The 20,889-nt window shown below is 38.4% G+C and overlaps 2 long non-coding RNA genes across 3 annotated transcripts in view; both read left to right on the top strand.

Moving 5' to 3' along the window:
* Window positions 1-20,889, top strand: part of LOC137488296 (uncharacterized) — a 724,224-nt gene that overhangs the window by 631,370 nt on the left and 71,965 nt on the right. The window lies entirely within an intron of this gene.
* On the top strand, window positions 16,701-19,051 carry LOC137488297 (uncharacterized). 2 transcript variants are annotated; one of them, XR_015515033.1, is made up of 7 exons: window positions 16,701-16,783; window positions 17,054-17,091; window positions 17,395-17,422; window positions 17,632-17,691; window positions 18,004-18,126; window positions 18,239-18,342; window positions 18,921-19,051. It is a non-coding gene; the product is annotated as an uncharacterized LOC137488297 (long non-coding RNA). The 2 variants fall into 2 exon arrangements; XR_015515034.2 differs by lacking the exon at window positions 16,701-16,783 and adding an exon at window positions 16,863-16,968.

Raw genomic sequence — 20,889 nt, 5'->3', positions numbered from 1 at the left:
CTTACCCTGCCGGCCCTAGCCTTGTTGCTTGTTCAGCCGACTCCCTACAGACCTCCAGACATCCAGCTCCCCCCAGACCTCCAACCCAGCCTGGTCCCCACAGGCCTCCAGCCCAGTCGGCTCGCCTCAGGCCTCTAAGATCAGAATAGTGCATAAGTATTTTCATTTAATTTAATTTCATTTAATTGTGTGCTTGTTTCTTACGTGCAGTTCTTTGTTAGTGTTGTGTTTAGCATGTGGTTCATGTTAACATGCACTGCATGCTTTAGTGTTTCATGTGAACATGCGGCTAATAAGTTCTCTCATTGGCTGCATGTTCTAGTCTCCTTTTATGTGAGCACATGGCTTGTATTGTTTATTTATGTCATGTGCTCTCTTGTCTATTGTCTAGTCCTACCCTCCTTGTTAACCCATTATTAGTTTATTCAACAACTTCATAGCACACACACCTAACACACATACTGTTACATCAGCTGATCACATGGTGCACACTGGAGTCGCGCTGTTATTATGGAGCTCATACAAACGCATACACGCACACATTTCACATCAGTAATCCCTGCATTTTCCCCACATTGGTGCGCTGCCCATACGCAGAGTGGTTGGCCAGCCGGGAAAATATGTTTTTTATGTAAGAGGGTGAAGAGACTGTGGAGAAAAAAGGGGTAAAAAGGGGTTTTAAAGACTTGTAAAACATGCTAAATAATTATTTTTGTGTTTAAAGTCTAGTAATACAAGTGACGTGTATGAATGCAAGATGCTTATCTGAATGGTTTATGTTTTAATGTTTTATGTCCATAATTACCTTATACCTATATAACATGGTTTAATCCAGACTAGGTGGAGTCTCATTGCTATAAAAGAGCAGCTCGAGCTCAGTTCTGTGTGGGAGTCATTGGAGTTTGGAGTGTGAATAGTGGCGGTTGGTAGAGAAGTTATTGAGAATCTGAAAAGCGAACACTTTGTATATATTTATTTAGTTACTTTGTTATCTTTAATTCTTGTTTTGTTGTTTGTTGATTTTTGTATATATTTTGACTACTTGATTTATTTTATTGGACACTTTGCACTGTAAATAAACGCACCTTTACACCATAGTGCTACGTCAGCTGAGCCATGATTTTTTTTTCTTCCCTTACACAATACATAAAACAATGCCTCTGTGTGACACTCATTCTACACCCGTGACATACAGAGGTTGTCATTGACAACAACATAAGCACACACTATTCAGCAGTTCTTTGGCTTGAAATCACAAGATAACCAATCTAAGTACTATAATACATAGAATCTACAAAAAACCTGTAATGTTTTTTTACTCCAGTTCTTGGTATGGTTAGGGGCTTCCTAGCACAAAATATAGGTGCATTGTAGCACTTAAATTGAGTTCCCTTTTAGGGTTATTTACTATTCCTTTTAGAGGAGTTGCAAATGTTCATATTAGCAGATGTTACACAGTGAATGTAACTCTTTTTAAAAGCAAATGATCACCCAAACCGGTAAAGCAGTCCAAACCACTCTGCATGGGTCATACTTAATAACAAGGAACAGTGAAGACTACTGGTGCATCACTGGTTTAGGAAAGTCCTCAAGCCACGTAGCCTCTATCTTAGGGCTGAACAACCTTGTACCTGGAGTCCTACCTTTCTGCAGATTTTAGTTGCAACCAATATCAAACACACCTCCCTTTAATTATCAGGTGCTGTTCAGGTTCTAATTTGATTGATGTGTTTGATCAGGGATGGATCTAAACTCTCCAGAAAGGTAGATCTCCAGGAACAGGATTGAGCAGTACTGCTCTATATCATGAAAGGTTAATAAATCACACATATTGTTCATATTTATTATTAAGGTTCTAACAATACACACTTCTTATGGTTCGTGGTGGGCAAAGCGAGGCTTCCTGAAACACTGAAACAGTCAAAGCAAATGTGTTGAAGTTTCGAAACGTTTAGAAACCCAGTGACACCTAATGGTAATTTGTTTTGGTTTGCACTGGAACAGCTTTAGCAAAGAAACAGTCAAGCAAAAGGAGGTATTAAACCGTACGTTGTAGAGTTGAAGCTACAAGTAATTTAGTGGAGGGCTGAGAGTTCCTGACTGGCATGCAGGGATAGTGGGTTCTGTTGTGGTTGCTAACCAGTTCTTTATTGTCATTATCTGTTGTAGTAATACTGTCGTAAAGTGACTGTGGCGCATGTGCGGCAGCTTTGCCACATGTTGTTTCATTTTGTTGTGATATCAGAAGTTCATACAGTAAACTGGCGTTCACCCAAAGCCCCGTTTGTGTTTGTTTATTGGACATAACATTTGGCGACTAGGATGGCTTTATCTCTGCCTCCCCCAGAGCCATTTCTGCCCCTTGCTGGCGAAACTGTCATGCCATGGGAGCGCTGGTATGTGTCATTTCAGACGTACCTTGTAGTCACATGCTTGGATGATGTCCCGGACGGGAGACAGCGCGTGCTTCTCCTTCACTGTCTCGGCACGGAGGGATTACGGCACTTGGCACTGCAGATACATACTCTGACGCTGTTGCATGACTGCAAGGACATTCTCAAAGGACTCATAGCGTGCTGTTGAAATGTCTTAATTTCAGTCAAAGATCCCAGCGATCAGGTGAGTTAGCCAGTCAGTTTGTCGCTGATTTAAAGAGCCTTGCTGAACCATGCAAATTCTGTTCTCTTCGTGACGAAATAATTAGAGACCAGCTTATTGAGAAAACAAATAGTGCACGAGTCAGAGAGAGGCTGCTTATGGAAGATGATAGACTTTCTTTGGATAAAGCTCTCACTCTTGCTCTCCAAATTGAAGAGGCTACACAGTGTGCAGCTAAAATAGCGGAGTCTAATGCAGCTAAAAATGACGTCACGTTTGTACCCGCAAATACAGTTGTGAATGAGTAGTCTCAGCCTGCAGGTGCTATTATCCAACAAACACAGCCTCAATCAGGTCAACAAAGACATAAATGTGGCAACTGTGGCTCCATTCGTCATGCTAATAGGTCTCCAGACTGCCCAGCTTTTGGTCAAAAGTGTAGAAATTGTGGTAAGCTTAACCACTTTGCAAGGTGCTGCAAATCAAAGTCTGCTTCACAGTGTTCACCAGCAGTAATTTATACAGTGGGTCCTCACTCCCTCACTTTCTCTACATGTGGTGTATAGCTGAAGGACTTTTGCATTCCACTGCTTATTGACACAGGAGCTTAAGTGTCACTGCTTAATATGGCCACCTACAGGAAAATTTTCTCTGACGTTGTGTTACAGCCATCTCCTCTGAAACTTTGTGGTTGAGGTCATGCAGGCATTTCAGTGATTGGAGTAATCAAACTGCCAGTACAATATGGAAAAAACTGTCTTACTGAATTTCCATTCTATATTACTTAACAGGGAGCTAATATTCTGGGCCTTGATCTGCTCCTTAGCCTTGGCTTTTCTCTGCATGACAACAGCGGTGCAACCATCCTGCAGGTGAACACCCCATGGCAGACACAGTTTCCTGCTCTATTCACTGGTTTAGGGTGCCTTTCTGTTTTTGCCCACAAACCCCTGAATAACCCAGATGTATTGCCTGTAATTCAGCCACTGCAACGAGTGCCACTAGTCATGCGGGACAAGATCACCACTGAACTATAGGGTATGCTAGCTGCGAACCTCATTGAGCCTATTGATGCTTCCCCTTGGCTCTCAAATCTTATGATTGTGCAAAAGCGTTCTGGGGGCATACGTCTCTGCGTTGACCTTCGGGGGCCTAACAAGCTGTGATTCCAGACAAATACCCGTTGCCCACAATTGAGGAACTTACAACACTCTTCTATGGCTCTTCAGTGTTCACCAAGCTGGATCTCAAGCAAGGTTACATGCAGATACCCCTGCACGAAGATAGCAGAAACCTGACTGCATTTGTGACTCACATGGGGTTGTTCCGTTTTAAAAGGATTCCTTTTGGCCTAAGTTCAGCGCCTAGTTGCTTTCAGAAAATCATGTCTGCTGTCCTAGCAGGGCTCCCTGGTACAGCTATGTACTTGGATGATATTGTAGTGCATAGAAAGGACATGACGACTCATGACGAATGCCTCATACAGGGGTTCACTGCTCTGTCTAGACACAATCTGAGGCTGAACACGGAAAAATGTGTGTTTGCTGTCCCAGCAATAGACTTTGTGGGTCTCCGGGTGTCGAGTTCAGGTATCACTCCATTGCAGTCCAACGTCTAAGCCATTCTCGACCTCCCAGTGCCAACCTCAGCTGGACAGATTGCGTCTTTCCTCGGCATGACTGCCTATTATCTCAGGTTCTTATCCCAGTATTCTGAAATCATGGCCCCGCTACGACGACTGCTCAAGCAGAACACCTCCTGGGCATGGACAGCAGATTGTGAGCAGGCTATTCATCGACTTAAACGTCTTCTCACATCTCCACCAACCCTAGCTCATTTTGATCTCTCCAGCCCCACCCTGGTGACCTGTGGCGCATCAGCAGTAACAGTTGGGGCAGTCCTGTCACAGCTGCATGATGGCGTTGAAAGGCCTATAGCTTTTGCTTCGCGGGCTCTGAGTACTGTGGAACAGAAATATTTGGTGAGGGAGAGAGAGGCGTTGGCATGCATTTGGGCTTGTGAGCGCTGGCACATGTACTTATGCGGATGATCCTTTACACTCAGAACAGACCACCAGGCTATTACTACCCTCATTTCCTCTGCCGGAACAGGTCACAAGCCTCTACGGCTTTACAGATGGGCTGACAGATTGAATCAGTACAATTTCCAGCTCATGTTCACTCCTGGAAAAGATAATGTGGTTGCGGACTTCCTGTCCTGTTGAATGGCAGATCCAGCTAGCACAGCCAATCAGCCAGAATCAGAGTTAGAAAGTGAACTTGTGCAGTTAATGCATGAGCCGTTGCAGACTGCAGTGTCACTTGAAGAACTTAAGCGAGAATCTGCGGCAGACCCACTCTTCATTACCCTCAGCACCTACATTCAGAAAGGTTGGCCATCTCAACTAAGCGCTGACCTGACACCTTTCTCAGGAGTCAGAGTAGAACTGACATGTTGGGGTGAGTCATGCATTGCACGTGGGCACAGAGCAGTTATTCCTCCATCCCTTAGGGGGCAGGTGCTGGCAATGGCACATGAGGGGCACGTGGGGATAGTTAAAGTGAAGCAGAGGAGCCAAGATTCAGTTTGGTGGCCAGGGATTGACAGGAAGCTAGAAGCTCTTGTACATGACTGCACCTTGTCTGCTTAGTGGTAAAACAGGTGCCCCATCACCGCCACCTTTGCAACCTGTTGACTGGCCCACCAAGCCATGGGCACAAATGTCTTCAGAAGTACATTTGTGGGGAGCTCGCCAAAATGGCCAGAGGTTGCACCTATGGGCTCAGTTACAGCTTCCGCAATGGTCGATTTCATGGAGCAAATCTTTTCACGATGGGGAGTTCCACAAGTCATTACCACTGACAATAGGCCGCAGTTTGTTTCTAGTGAGTTTTCATCATACTTGATGGCTGCTAAGAGCATCGTCCATGTACGCACTGCCTTCTACCATCCTCAAGCTAATGGCGGAGTGGAAAGATTCAATCAAAGTCTGAAAAATGGCATACGTGCACACCTTGCCCAAGGTTTCCCCTTTAAGGCTGCTCTCTCCCAGACCCTCTTGCATTATCACGCTACCCATCATGCCACCACTGGGGTGTCTCCTGCCTGTCTCATGCTTGGCCGGGAGCTGGAATTACCGTTAAACAAGCTGAGACCATCTCATTAGCTCCTGATGAAACATGAGAACCAGGTACGACAGCAAGCATCATGTTCGGCCCACAAAGATTAGAGTACAGGACTGGGTATGAGCCTGTAGGCCACACCGCAATAATAAATTGAGCCAATTTCTGTCTGAGCCCCTCCGGGTCAAACGCCAACTTGGACCAGTCACTTTTGAGCTAGCTAATGGATCTCGCTGGCATGCCAGCTGTCTTCGGAAAGTGCCTAACCCTGCTGTTACGGAGAAAACCCTAATCCGACCCTCGGACCCAATTCTGCCCCCACTAAATCTGAATAGTGATGGAGTTACCGAACAGGATGTGATTACTGAACGCTGTCAGGGATCTGAAGATACCATGACAGCTCGCCCTGTGAGGACAAGGGCACGTCCTGCGCATTTCCAGGACTTCGAAACTATGTTTCATACTTGAGCTTAGTGGGAGGGGTGAAGTGTTGTGGTTGCTAACCAGTTCTTTATTGTCATTATCTGTTGTAGTAATACTTTCGTAAAGTGACTGTGGCGCATGTGGCAGCTCTGTCGTTTGTTGTTTCGTTTTGTTGTGATATCAGAAGTTCATACAGTAAACTGGCATTCACCCAAAGCTCCGTTTGTGTTTGTTTATTGGACATAACAGGTTCGAATCCAGGCTGATACAGCTATGTTTGAAATGCACTGTTCTTGAATTGTTTTGTTTTAACATTCGTCTGACATCCGAATGAACACTTTGTGAAAAAAATTTTTGGTCATAAAACAGGGTTGTTGCTAGATCAGATATGCTTTTGGCCAGAAGTTAACAAGAATTATTTAAATTATTCGTTAAATTAAATTAAATATAAAATAAAAATATATAAAATCATAATTTCAGAGTATTTGTACAAGTCGGGATTCGAACCCAAAAGCCATTTGAAGTACATAAACAATGCGCACATGCACGGTCCACTAAGGCTATATGACACAGAAATGTTTCTGACCCTGTTAGTCTAACACAAATTCACCAGGTCTCGGAATGCTTGTCAAATGATCATAGCTTTGAATTGCTTTAGTCACGTGACCAGGTGTTTCGAAACACTTTCGGATCATGTTTTTGGTGGGTATTTCAAAACACTTGTGCTTCGGGATTTAGACACTGTCAAAACGTCAGGTTTGTGTCAGCCATCCCTACTTATGGTTCGGTTTTAGGTCATGCTTTCGGTACGGCTCAGTAAACCTATGATATGAAAAAGCACTTTAAAAAAAACTCTTCAAGCAAAATGCAATACAAAATGAATACATTCTAGCAATAATAATACTAAAAAATTAAGTGTCACGGTTTATGGATCTGTGTGTTCCTCCTGTATGTTATGTATCATGCCTTGTGTGTTGTCATGTGTGAGGGTGTGTGTTTGTTTACCTTTTGTGTTGACAGCGTGCTACGATCAGCTGATGTCATTAGCTAACATATTATCGTCCAGCTGAACCTCATTTGGCTGGCTATATATTTCCTCCTGTGGTATGTGCTGGTTATCAGTCCGTTTGTTGTCCTTGTTTGTCCTTGTTCCTGACTGTTGTCTCCCAGTATCCTTCGCTGTCCGTTTGATGTCTTCATTGTGGCATGTGGCTCTCTTTTGTTTTGAACTTTCGTGTGTCCTCTGTTCATTAAAATACTCGCATTTGGATCCTCCTTGTATAAGAGTCGTGACATTAAGTTTTTTCAGATTTTTCCATGTACCTAACTAGTTTTCAGTTACATAAACTGAGTAAAATAATTATATAACATTGCATACTTTATAATATTCAGTGTATCAATTCAATTTATATTCAATTCATTTTTATTTTTTATAATGCAGAATGTCAAATCAGCTTAACGTAGAAGTTCTAGTAAATTGAAAATGTGTCTGTCCAATTTTCACAATTGAAGTTCAGTTTAGTTCAGTTCATTTTGGTCTAAATTTTACTGCTGAAAGTTTAAACACTGAAGAGCAAATCCATTGATGCGCAGCTCCACCTGTCCCGAACCATGCAAGCCAGTGGTGAGAAAAAAAAAAACCTTGAGAGAACCCAAGCCCAGTTGGGCACAACCATTTCTCCTCTGGCCAAACGTTTTGTGCAGAGCTGCAGTCAAGGCCCTGTTCCAGGATTATGGAAACCAAAGCAGTAATAAAAACAAACTAACAAAAACGCAGATGCCGTACAAAATTATATTGTCTTTTGGGAAGTGTTTCCGACTCTGGTAGCTCTAAATAATGCAGACTAACAATCCTTTAGAGAATTTGGATTTTAACAGCATTTGTGTTTTATATGTATGCTAATGCAAAGAGTTATGTCTTTAATCTAGTTTTAAACTGACAGAGTGTGTCTGCTTCCCGAACTGTGCTAGGAAGGCTGTTCCAGAGTTTAGGTGCCAGATATGAGAAAGATCTACTGCCTACAGTTGATTTTGATATTCTGAGAATAATCAATTGTCCAGAATTAATTGAGCGTAGTGGAGATGAGGGGCTGTATTACACCTGGAGCTCCCTCAAATGCTGGGGAGCTAAGCCGTTCAGGGCTTTTTAAGCAGTCAATAAAATGTTCAATTTTATACGATATATACGATAATTAATATTTAATAGAGAGCCAAGGCAAGAATGAAAGAACTTGAATATTATTATCATATTTCTTTGTCTTAGAAAGCTCTCTACCAGCTGCATTTTGAACTAGCTGAAGTTGGTTAATTAAGCCAACAAGACAACCACCTAGTAAAGCATTACAATTGTCTAACCGGTCATAAAAACGTAAATAAGCTTTTCTGAATCAGACACTGATAGCATATGTCAAAGTTTGGCAACATTTGAAAAAAATAATGCAGTTTTACAGATGCTTGAAATCTGGCCTTCAAGCGACAGGTTGCTCAATATATATAGGATAGTTTTAATTTTTGGATCACATATTTATTTTTTAAATAACTAAATGTTATTGCAATTGAATACTTCAATACATATTACTGGTCTAGGCATTGTGCAGTATACTATTTCAATGATTGTTGACTTGCTCTCAAATTCACTCATGCCATTTGTCAGTTATGTTTTTTTATGTGTGCTAAACTTCCATCCATACTCCAAGCATTAACCACATAATTTATCAGTTTTTAGTTCTGATCTCAAACCTAGGCAAATACCTGAGAAATCACCAATGTAAGGCTCCATTTTTATAATGTTATCATGTAGACGGCATACAAAGTATTTTACAGTTTTTAAAGGGCCTCTATTGTGGATTTTTGAAAATGACCTTCCATGCAGTATGAAAAACAGCATTAAGTGAATGACAACATCCAGTTGAGGTTTAAATCTAAAAAATACACTGTTTAAAACTATTGATTGCTTAATAAAATGGTCAACTCAACGTTGAATGTTTAAATCGAGTTGGGTTCAGATCTTTTGCTAAACGCGTAAACATCAATACGGTACATCACTGTTATGTTAATGTTTACTAATGAGTATTTGATACATCTGTTGGTCCAGATTCAGTAAAATGTGAATTTGCTTTCCCTTTAGACACTAGCAGAGCGCGGGGGATAACAGGACTGATCATGACACGAACATGATGATCACTGAGAGACGGAGATTCGGCTGCGATGAATAAAGGAGTAAAGTAAATTTACACAACATTACCACATTATAGCCAACCTAGTGCTGTGTTTGTTCCTATCATTTTTCTGATGATTAATACAATAACCTACGCTGCAGTGTGGGATTCGCTGGATTTTAATGCCGAGTTCAGACTGCATGATTTTCAAACTAGTCGTGTCACAGATGTTTTCACACTACATGACTATCTGGGCTAGCGTTTCGTCGCTGCTTTGTTTACACTGCTAGATGGTTCGGCAACATGTACATTCACATTGCATGACTTTACTATAGGGAGAATCGCCGACAACTTCGTCCAAACTACGTCTCACAGCCAAAAACATGTAGTATATCTTTTGTTATTAACTACATAATGAGAAAGAAGCCTTTAAAGGGGTAGAACATGTACATGTTTGCTCACCTGGGTTTAAAGGGAATTAGCCATTTCTCCTCAACGTTGATAATAAACTAATTTCTTTCTGTATGAAATGTCAGAACAGACACGGTTGCTCCTGAGTCCTGTCAAACCTCCACTAGTTTTTTCTCCATTTCGTGGGTCCAAATAAACCGAAAAAGAGCGCTTTTAACTTCTCCCCCAGCCTCCCGCTGGCCTGCAGCACATATACACACACGCACACACAAGTGAATGCTGCTCTTTCATTGGCTGTAGGCGATCGCTGATGTTATTTTTAGTCAAAACTCAATTCACACGGCATGATTTGAATTGCCGACAGCTCCAGATATTTAGCATGCCAAATATCTCATAGGCATCGGCGACTCATCGGCGATTCTCTCAGATCGCGTCTTTGATCGTTCATACTGTGTGATTGTCACTCACGTGCACGAGCAGCGATTTGCCTGCGATTTCAGGCATTTGTCTGCGATTTGAAAATCTGGGCTAAAATCACGCAGTCTGAACTAGGCATAAAGGGCACCTGGGTTACCCCTTTTTCCAGATTTAATATAAGTCTTTTGTGTCCACAGAATGTGTCTGTAAAGTTTCAGCTCAAAACACCCATTTATTATAGCTTTCTGAAGTTTCTGTTTTATAGCTTGTAACAGCTTGCTGCTGTTTTTTGTACTGGGCCTTTAAAGCTAGTCCTCCCTGCCCACCGTTCCCACCAAGTGCCTGTCAGTGTGTCTCAATCGCTGCCCTCGGCTGCCTCAGACAACAGACAGACATAATGGAAGAAGATCTCACATAAGGTTTGTGAGAAACACCACAGTAAGAACTTTACCAATGAGTATTTGATGCATTTGTTGTTGAGTTGCAACGATGAGTCAGTCACAAGGTTGTTACAAAATTCATGTACACACACAGATACACAGCTCGGACACACACACACACACACACACACAGACAGCGCTTGCGTTTAGCTTTGAATTGTTTTTGCACAGCAAATGTGACAGGATACAGGTTAATATCCACTGCTCTGTGGATATTCGTTATGTTAATGTTCAAAAATAAACCTGATTTAATGTCCACAAACTGGGAATGAAGCGTCTTCTTTCATAATTGTACTGACACGCAGCTGTGGGGATGAAGTAAATCTGAAGTAAATCACTGTTATTCATTACAAACATGCACTGTCTTAAGACATTTTAAACTTTAAAAACTCATTTTAGATTTTTAATGGTGATTGACAATCCTAGCAAACTAAATAGAATTTTTATTTCCAGTTGCTTTGCGCATTTCCTGTCTTGATATGATATATTGATATGATTATTCGCATTACTATGGAGACATGTTAATACGCAGCTGTCAATCAATTCGGTGGGCAGGGAACTGCACTTTTATCTTTTGGGTTAAACCTTCATGGGGCTATTCACATATTGTGTCCAAAACCACACTGAAAATGTGACGCGTACTGCTTCCTTTATCAATTTAAATGAGTTTCTGAGCTCCTGATTCTCTGTCGTTTGTCATTGCTATGGCCACTATCAGCTGCTCTTACACATGCGGCACGGTCAATTTTTAAAAAATATATAAGTTTTACCTCTGTGTGGATTAATACTGAATGTATGTTGGTATTACTTGGGGTCAGCATTTAAGGGCCATGAAACTCCCCTCTTTCAGTTTAAGTCTATCCCAGAATTTTTTCAAAAATGCATCATAATAGGCGTAGAGCTCTGCGAGCAGAGGCAGGAGTGGGTGTGGCCGGCAGAGCAGGGGAGAAGGAGGGGAGTAATTAACTGTTGTCAGTGGGCTCACAAAATGAGGCACAAACCGTGAGGAGACCCATAATTTTATAGTTTACAAAGTTAAAATGCAAAGAAATAAACAATAGTAATGCCCTACTACATTTGTTATTCATAATTTCATATACACACAACCATAATTTATATTATTATAAAGATAATCGTGCTCATATAAACACTATAAATGAGAACTTCTAGCTCAATCCCCAAGTCTGAATACAGACGCAGTGCAGCAGGTGCCCTGCTTATTTCAACCATTAGCCCTGCTGGTAATCTGGAGGATTTAGGCGAACACAGCAGCATGGCGATGTGTCTAAATGTGAACGAACTCCATTGATAAAAGACAAAGTCTGCCATTCTCTGCCATACTAGTACTGCTCTCCCGACAAAAATGCTTGCTGCACACAAACAGCTTTGCTGTATCGACCCGGACAGGATTGCGGGGAAAAATATGCAACAAACTCCGTGAATCATGGAAACAAACACATACAGTACGACCATTCATGAAAGGCTAAATATTGTGTGCCGTGGGTCCGTGGATGCGGTCTCACCCAGTGACTAACATATGATCTCACAGCTTGGCACTGGCAGGTTTGTGTCTTGCCTTCGGAAAGCACGCACAGTCATGAATAATTAAGAAACAGGCTCTTTTCATGCTGCGTTTACACTAGACGCGTAACGCGTGTCAAGCGTGAGTGATTTACATGTTAATTCAATGCAAACGTGCGAATAGACATCCTGCGGCGCGAATGACGCGAATTGCCCGAATGATGCGGTGTGAATGGCACGATTCACGTGAATGGCGTGGCGCGAATTGCGCGTTTGATGCGATTAACGCGCGTTTTGCGCAAATCACTCGAGTTCGAAAATCTGAACTTCAGCGGACATTTATGCTCCGTTAACCAATCAGGAGCTTGCTCTTGTGGGGGCGTGATTGTGACGTATCGCCTGTTGTCGGTGTTCCGGGGGGAAATCCTCCAGCCGACACCAACAGTTCATCAAACTGGGCTTGGCTCAGTCAGAAGCACCACTGAAAGCCTCCGTCATCCAGGCTCAGTTTCTGGAGGAGTTTATGAGCTCACAGAGCTGGATGCACCTCTGAAAGGATCTAGTGGACTCAGACACGACCCTAAACGTATCAGTCTCTGCGACTGTTCTGAAGTGAATTTGACGCGCGAATGAAGTGGATTTGTTGCGTGAATGAAACAGGGTTTGACGCGCGAATGAAGCGAGTAACCTCAAATGTTCACGTGGCTATTTACGCGCGAATAGTGTGGTATATCCGCGCGCTCCGAGTCTGGTGTGAACACAGCATCATAGGATAAGAAAACTCTGATATAAATGATAATGAGAAACCGATGTGTCATCCTTTCACTTGCAGTTTTGCTCTACGTCTCCAATTTTGATCAAGCCCCAAAAATTGTTTTAAACCAGGAAGATGAAACTAGCTGACAAAAGCTCAAAATTATCCAGCTTTCCCCACAATTAAAGCTAACAGCTGCTAACCTTGTCTTAACTGATGCTCAACACACACAAATCTGTTAACATCTTAAAAAAAGTACTCAAGGGTTTCTTGAACCTTTAGGAGTAGAGTAATATGCTAGTGTTTACCTGCATTGACTTATTGTATTGCTACATTGGGCTCTCACAAACACTGCTACTTCATAGCTGTGGTGGGCATTTCTCTCTGTCTCGTGCTGAATGCAATTGACCAATCACAACAGACTGGGTCCTCCTCGGACCAATCAGCACAGATTAGTTTTGTGCTAAGGAGCAGTTTGGATACAAATGAATCGCTGAACAAATCATATGGGGATGATTAAGTAAAACTAAATGCATTTTAATGCATGCATATCAGCCTGTTGTTGGAGGCCCCTCAAAACCAAAGTGTGACCTTTTCTAATACCAAATAGAGGCATTTTAAAAATACAAAAATACAAGACATTAAAGTATTTTGATATAAAATATTAAGACATTTTCATAAACCCTATCAAATAAAAATCACAAAATACTATTTTGATTTTTAAAATACGTATTTTAAATACATGTATCATAAATACTGCCCATCCCTGGCTATAAATGCAATGGTACTAATAAATGGCATAATTTATTTAATTTATTTCAGTGCATCCTTATTGTGCAGCCTAAATAATAGTTAAAAACCTTAAATTCAGTGTAGGAAGTAAACTGTCCAATTCAAAACACGATCCATAAATGCACATATCTAATTTGTAAGTGAAAGCACAATTCAAAAATACACAAACCCAATTCATCAATTCAAAACACGATTCATAAATACACAAATCCAATTCATAAATTCTATTTATAATTCAAAATAAACAATTTAAACTTGTAAATTCAAAACACAATTCAAAAAATAGCATCAAATTTGTAAATTGAAATCAGGACTCTGAATATGCAAATCCAGTTCATTAGGCAAAAATATTTTTGATTTTTAATCACAAATTGTATATTTACAAATTCACATACTGGCTTTTGTAAATGTGAATTGCGCTGTGCATGTATACATTTCATTTAGTAAATGTTTTATATTTGAGACTGATCTGGCTCCATAATATCCCAATGACGATCTCATTGAACATCAATTATTTTTACCCTTAAATTGGCAACTCAACCGAGTGGTCACGCTCCCTTTCGGAGGTATACATCAGTTGTATTACCGTTTCTTATAACCAACAAAATATATTGTTAGAAGGTCTAGAACATGAAATCCATATTTAAAAAATAAAACTTATCTCAACTTTTAGCGTCACTTGCAACGAGAGTTTAAAAAGAGCGCCACATAGACGGTTTTGTCTCGGCTTTTTAGCAAAAAATGAATGACATTGCCGCAGTGCCACCCAGTGCATATAAATGAAAATACGCCGTTTTTTCAACCCTTTATTCAGATAAAACGAGTCTAAGGAGTTTTAATTACAAAATTTAAATCGCCTAAACAGGTCAACCGTGCGATTATGATTAATGATGAATGATGAATATTAGTCTTCATATTTACACTTTGTTTATTAGCTTTTCAAATGGTGTTGTCTTTTAATAATTTTTTTTATTGAAATTGTTTCATACATTAAAAGTAATTTTAAACATATTACAAAACTGCCTATAAATATAGATTTTTTTTAAATATAAAAAGTCCTAATTCCAAATACAAGGATGCTTTTTTTTCTGAACTGTTGGAAAATAATGTAAAAAAAATGCAATGTTATGTTATCAGACTGCTGCAGGATGGATGCATATGACTGACGTAACTAAAGCTGAAGAAGAAGCATTCATTCGTTTTGCTTTGCCTTAGTCCCTTTATTTATTAGAGGTCACCACAGCTGAATGAAAAGCCAACTTATTCAGCAGATGATTTATTCAGCGGACGTCCTTCCAGTCACAACCCATTACTGGGAAATAAGAAGAAGCAAAACATCTAATAATCATAAAATAGGACCTATCTTTCTTGAATTGACAAAAAACAAGAAATCTTAAAAATAATCTCTTAATACATTTTTTGCCTTCTATGCAAAATAGCTTATCTGCATAATAATGTAACAAAAATAAGCTTAAATAAGCTAAACATATGTGAGGATAATAAAAAAATAAGCTTCTGTTCTATTAACTTGGTACTAAAAACAGTTTTAAATTACTTTAGAATGTTTTCACTTAATTGAATGGGCTTTATCAGTGGTTATCAGCTGATAGATATGGGCCAGTTGGGGCCTTCTGTGCGTACTGGTACACTGTAAAAAATTTCCAGGTTTTCACAACAAGTTACTGTAATTTTTCACAGTAAATTACATTAGTATCCCTTCACAGTATTTAACTGAAAAATTCACAGTAATATGTTGTATTCATAATTTTATTCTGAAATTACGGCAGGTAGCATGATTACAGCAAATTACTGTGAAAAGGGCTATATCTTTTGCACGTTAGTTATAGAAATTCAAACCTTTTTTAATTCAACGTAGAAATTAATACAAATGAACTTTTAACAGATAATAACAGAATGTTATAGCCCCCAAAACGATTTGGTTACCAACATCTTTTTGGTTGTACTGCATCTTTATTTAATTTTATACAGTTAACATAGAATAGGAAATAATATTTAATGAACAACTGTGTGCTTAGCCAAAACATAATAAACTGGAATAAAAAGTAATTAATTAATGAAACCAAAGACTGTTAAACAGCCAACAATTATTTTAATGTCAGGGTAAATGTCTGCTTTAGACGGTTTCATGAGTATTGGGCACCTGTCATCGCCTGGAGGTCACTAATCTCAGAATTAAATATATATATATATATATATATATATATATATATATATATATATATATATATATATATATATATATATATATATAAATTATTATTATTTTTTTATCTATATAAATAAACCACAGATTAGAGTTTTAAACAACTACATTGTAGCATGAAAAACAGTTAAAACTTCATTTTCGGACGCAAATAGAGCCATCGAAGACGGGGCAATTGTCCCAAGGCGCCTCTCGGCGGATACATGAGTAATGAGCGCCGTTACCGCCTGGAGGTCATAGATCTCCGCTACCGGCAAAACACACTTAAAATTACACACAATCTTTACTAACAATCCACAGATTTGAGTTTTGAAGAACTACATTCTCGCATGAAAAAGTGTTAAAACTTTATTTCATTACATATTACAAGCAATATTTATAATATTATGTGCCTTCTCATCCACCATTACAGCTTGATGCAGCTTGGTGCAAATCCTGGGAGTAAAAAAATAATAATTCTCAATACACTCCAAACGAACTTTATTCTTACTGTTAAAGTCAGAGATATGAAATATTTTGAATGGCGAAGAAAATAATTAACTTTATATTTCAATCAATATATTACTTTTGCACTGCTTCGGTTCAGGGCTCGTGTGACATTGAATCAGATTCAGATATTTTATCAGACGTGTTCATGAGCTCTTAGTCATCAACAAGCAATTCGTGTACAAGGAGTACACGAACCAAGCAATATGATGAAATATTAATGAATTATATGTTTGCGTCTTACAATATTATACAAAACGGAATCGTTTTCAGGGGAATTCGACTCTTTACTGTTCACTTAAAGGAGCCGAATTCGACTCTTTACTGTTCACTTAAAGGAGCCGATTCATTTAACAGAACTGACTCGACTCGACCGCAAACAAGCGCCATCACCACAGACAACGCCGTCGTCTCTTCACCCAACAGATTCATCCTCGGTAAGTGTTAAAATATGACTTTTGTCCGTTAAATGATTGTTGTATGTGTATTTCTGTATAGTGCATGTCATTTAACAGGAATTTACCGAGTACTTCAGTTGTAGTCGCACGTACAGGGTTTAAGCGCGCCTTTTTTTAAAACAAGAAATTAACGACGCCAGATGGTGATTGTAGTGTTTTCTGAGGTATTAGCATAACGTTAACGTTAGTTCCTGAAAAAAGAAAGGGAATTTTCTTTAATTAACTTCTTAACTGCATTTTCTGTTTCAGTACAAGACTGAAGTAAAGGTGAAATGACTAAAGTTAAGGTAAGCTCTGACCTTCACTTAAGTTAACGTTACGGTTAGTCACCATCATGTAACGTTACGTTAATTTTGTTCACTGTAACGTTAACGTTAAGTTAGTTAAATAAACTAAACTCATTATGAAACAAGTCTTAACTGTTTTATTAAATTAGGCTTATAATACAATTCAGTTGTATTCTTTTAAACTAACACAGTACATATTGTATATTTCTCACTGGTGTTAATGCAGTGCTAACATTTAACTGTTACTAATGAGAACTAATTGTATATTGTCACTAACTGTAGATTTTATTTTTTGGTGTTCAGGTGTACCTGATAATAGCTGAAGTGTGAGGTGAGTGTAAATTCTGAGCACACAAATATAACCTAAATTCATTATCACAATCTAAACCTATATATATATATATATATATATATATATATATATATATATATAGAGAGAGAGAGAGAGAGAGAGAGAGAGAGAGAGAGAGAGAGAGTATGTGTGTGCGTGTGTTAGATTGAGTCTTATTCTACTCTTATTATATTCATATTTTTTTGCAGCCACAGCCATTGATGTTGAAACACTGATGCTACCAATCACCCCTCGCTTGATTATTAAAGGTAATGTTGATGCTTTCCTCATTTTTATTAGATTTTTTTAATGTTAGGTTTTTCACAGATTTGTTGTGAGCAGTTTCTTGTACAAACTCTTTTTCTTCTTCCAGAAGTTCCACCAGTACCTCCAGTAGTAGTAAATATTAGACAAGGATTTTTTTAAACTATAGTTTTTATTTTTATTAGCAATTTTACTGGGCATGTGTGTTTGTTTGCTTGGTTTTTAATAGGCAGAGCATGGAATGTCAACTTTGTTTCTACAAACAAATTTAATTATTCACAAACACCTCTAATTTAGTCCTTCTTTCCCCCTTTTAGTCTTATTCCTTGGACTCGGAGGGTCGAGTGGTCATGGGACCTCACCTGGATTTCACAACAGACTTTGGATCTGGTCTGAAACTGAAGTATGCTGAAGATGCCTTTTGCACTCTGGAATTTAAGGTAATGTCTACAATAAATATTGTAACTGAGGGCTTGTTTTGGGGGGAGGGGGGTTAAACAAGGAATGTATAGGAGCACAAGTCATGACTCCCCTTGTCCCCTTGTTATAAAGGGCTGTGTTGCAGACACAATTTGTTTGTCTGTGCTGGAGACCAGAGGGGAAGCTGTCTTTAAAAGGATGGGGCTCTTATATCATATGTGAAGTTACCTATTCAGGTGAGTGGATTACATGCAAGTCATTGCAAATGCATAAATAGTGGGAAATTTTTACTGGGCAGCACAAATTAAGTGAAACTCAAAAAACGTTGAAAAATATTTGGAATATTTGCAAAAAACTTGATTGAAATGAATACAACACAAGTGCTGTATCACTTCAATCAAGTTTTTTTTGCAAAATCTTCCTAATATTTAAATCATGAAAAATTAGCTTGATGCAAGAAACATCCTACTAGTATTCAAGAGCAAGTACTGTAATGCATGTGTTAACTTTGCAATAAGTGTGAACCCAGCATTAGATTATAGTCTGTAAACAGAATGTGTAAATCAAATCAACTGTTTTAAAATGCTCTGCCTAGGTCATTAAAACCACTATTTGTTGTTGGACTGTTCTTTATTTTGTGTTTGTGATGGAAATGTTTTTCAGATGTTTTTGTTTAAATGATTGCAGTTTGACTGAGCTACAGTATTGTCAGCATGTTCAAACTGAGCTAACAGTAATTTTGCTCTCTAGTGCAGCAGTAGTGTCCCAGTAGTGTTGTATGAAGCTAACTGTTTGTCTGCCCTTTTGCTTATAGGTGCTTTTTGGGCACCAGTTTGGAGATGGAAGACAGACGAAGTCAAAGAAGCAGAGAAGACACATCAACCAGCAAGTGTGTAAAATTATCAGGAAAAAGATTGACCTTGAATAGACGACTGCCTAATTTAGCAAGAAGTTTTTTCTCTTTCTCTCATGTTTGTATGTATGTATGTATATATATATATATATATATATATATATATATATATATATATATATATATATATATATATAATGAGAGAGAGAGAGAGCGCACTCTGAAGCACTGCTTTTTATATGTATGCTACATATGATGTCAGATTTTTTTATTAATATGTTCTTATAGTATTTTTTGAGGCTTCACCTTTTGAAAGTTTTCTGAAATGTTTACACAGATGTCATTAAGCTGTTAAATAAATCTGTAAAATGTATGTGTGTTTGTTTTTATTTTGATTTTAGAGTCTTTTCAGATCACCCAAAAATGAAGATTCTGTCGTCATTTACGCATCCTCAGGTTGTTTGGACACAAAGAGGAAAATTTGATATTTTTATTCCTGTGTTTAACAAAAAAAAATCAATTTTAACAGAGCTGGAACAACCTGAGGGTGAGTAAATCAAGATAAAATTTTCATTTTTGTGTGACCTAAAATTGCTTTGAAATTTTACAGCACCAAACTGTTAAATTACAGTAATCTGGTATATAACTGTAACTTTACAGTTAAATCAGGTATTTAAACTGCAACCTACTGCTAAATCACAGTAATCGTTTTGCAAATTCACAGTAAAATATAGTTAATTCCACAAGATAATACTGTGAAATTACAGTAACGGACTTTATTATCTACTGTAAAGTTACAATATATGGTTGTAATTTCACAATAATTTAATGTGACAAAACCACAGTAAATTACTGTGAACTACCTCACAATAATTTACTGTGAATTTACATACAGTAATTTACTGTGAAAGTAATGCAATTATTAGCCAGTAATTTACTGTGAATTTAAGGTCAAATTTTTTACAGTGTAGGCTCAGAAGGCTGGTATCATCCATCCACATAGTTAATCAGCCCTAGATCACATACGGCTGCGGCCTGGAGGTTAAGAAGAAATATTTATATTACTTATTAAATTTCCCATTTATTGTATTTTATTACATCTACACTATCAACCAACCCTAAACCCAACCATCACAGTAATGTAAAAAAAGATCTGGGCTGCGTTTCCCGATAACGATTGATCTTAGCACTTAAGAGCGTTTTCTACGAGTCATTTTGCGAACGTTCGTTATTGTTTCACGTGCGTTTCCCAAAAATGCACTTAACACAATTGCACGTAGCCCAGCTTTAAGTGCAACTTAGGAGTCGCTATCCGTTTGTTAAGTGCTGAAATGTCACGCTATAGAATGGCTCGTTATTGTTGCACATGTTATAGCAATCCATATAATTCTTCTTCTACTTGTGTGAATGTATATTCAACTCGAATAACATAAAAAAAAATATTTTTGAGCCAGTTTAAAAACATAAATTAACTGGAAATGTCGTACTGTAAAAACACCGTCTTGCTCCAATCTCGCATAAAACTAATTCTAACAGTCCTTGCCGGAAATGACATCAGCATCATTTTCGATATTTATATGAAACCTTAATTAAGTAGTATTATTTATCAATTTCTTTATCAAAAATTGCTTATCTCACATCAAAATAAATAAATAAGTAAATAAATAAATAAATAAATAAGCTCTTACATTTATTTTTGAAAAGTTTAGCCTAATTATTAATTATTATTATTTGTATATTGAATTGTGTAATGTGTAGAAAATATAAATGAATAGAGATATACGTACAAATAAAATGAATAATGACTTTGAAGAGAAGTAAATTGTAGGTGCAATTTGCCGGTTGTCCAGCAGGTGCCCTCAAAACTCTGTCTCCTTACGATGCACTTAAGGCTTTACGATTACTCCAGAGCACTCGTAGATCCACGAAG

Source organism: Danio rerio, chromosome 18 (genome assembly GCF_052040795.2).
Source record: "Danio rerio strain M-AB ecotype USA chromosome 18, GRCz13ab, whole genome shotgun sequence".
Lineage (NCBI taxonomy): Eukaryota > Metazoa > Chordata > Actinopteri > Cypriniformes > Danionidae > Danio > Danio rerio.
Note: the sequence above shows the minus strand (reverse complement) of the source record. Positions and strands in the feature narration are given on the sequence as shown.